This window comes from Octopus bimaculoides, chromosome 24 (assembly GCF_001194135.2).
Source record: "Octopus bimaculoides isolate UCB-OBI-ISO-001 chromosome 24, ASM119413v2, whole genome shotgun sequence".
Lineage (NCBI taxonomy): Eukaryota > Metazoa > Mollusca > Cephalopoda > Octopoda > Octopodidae > Octopus > Octopus bimaculoides.
In genome coordinates this window covers 31,032,157-31,033,398 of record NC_069004.1, presented here as the reverse complement: position 1 = coordinate 31,033,398, position 1,242 = coordinate 31,032,157, and the positions used below count along the sequence as shown (strand labels likewise).

At 35.2% G+C, this 1,242-nt stretch overlaps 1 protein-coding gene across 4 annotated transcripts in view; it reads left to right on the top strand.

The window, feature by feature from the left end:
- Window positions 1-1,242, top strand: part of LOC106876415 (calcium-regulated heat stable protein 1) — a 35,544-nt gene that overhangs the window by 5,430 nt on the left and 28,872 nt on the right. Inside the window, exon 1 of one of the 4 annotated variants that reach the window (XM_014924952.2) lies at window positions 456-740. The exons of the other annotated variants lie outside the window; for them this stretch is intronic. The gene's annotated coding sequence lies outside the window, so the exon portion shown is untranslated. Of the gene's footprint in view, window positions 1-455; window positions 741-1,242 lie in introns of those variants that run through there. 4 annotated transcript variants of the gene reach the window in all.

The window sequence follows — 1,242 nt, the reverse complement described above, 5'->3', positions numbered from 1 at the left end:
CTCTTTTCAACTTTGGCGACGACATTAGGGAGTTGGATGTTAACCTTCGTTTTTGCTTTTTCTTTTATATTTTCGAGGGAAAGTTCGCTGTTATTTCTAGCCTCTCGGGTGACCACTCCATGTTAACTTTAACAAAGATATCAGTAAAAAAAAAAAAAAAATCGTTAAATATTTCAAGATAAAAAATATTAATAATATTTTTAAAAACTTTCTAAATCTGTCTTATAGACATTTTAAAACTTACTTTTAATCATGTTTCATCTCATGTACACTCTTAAGGTTACAAAAAAAAAAAAAAAAGCATCTAGCTCTATACAATTTGCATGGAGGGAGAGATTTGACTGCTATTTCTAGCTTGTCGAATGACCACACGATGACCCTGTAGTTATCTGAGGTAGGCGTGAAGTGAAAGAAGAATTAATAATGAAAGTAAAAAAAATTCAGTGACGTAGCCCAGGTAACCAGCCCCTGGGCGAGGCTGGTATCGTGGGTTGGGATGCTCTGTTTTGTTCAGTATCATATATGTGGTCTTACTACTAATTTTGCATCGAAGACAACTACCCCTGTGGTCCCGCCCACGCTACGCCTCTGGCAGAATTAAGTAGGTGGCATTTGAAAAGTGAATCAGTTTTAGTTTGGTGAGCTACGAAGTTGGACTGTCGCCTGCCTAAGAATCTCTAGGAAAAACTGAATAGCAGAAGGCCTTCAGGGAAGAACCTCTCCCTTCTCCATCATCCCATGTGAGTGTTTGGGTCCTTAATCTATGTAATATACAACATTCTATACATGTATAGTAGAAATTACGAATGCTTTTCTGTTCATGATTGTAATCGACGTTCGTGCCAAAGCACGCATTTCACTTGTATAAATTCAATTGTTATCCGTATGTTTTATACACAACACATACATCCATTAATTAATAATTAATACCCGTGCATGAAACACTATAAGGTTGTCACATAATTTTATACAAACTTAAAACTTTACGCTATTTATTGTTGTTCAGCCCTAAGACAGCCACTCTGAGCAGTACAATGATCAAAGATTTTCCAACCATGACCATCTAACATTTTTTTTTTTCAAGACCGAATTTCAAAATAGCTTTTCACTCGAAGTCCTATACTTTATGGGAAAGGAGAAGAGTAGGGGTTTTTTTTTTTTTTTTTTTTTTTGGTTTTAATATTCCTGTGTTTCTTTCACTCACCAGAAAGAACAATTCCAAAAATGTCAGATTTTAAAAAC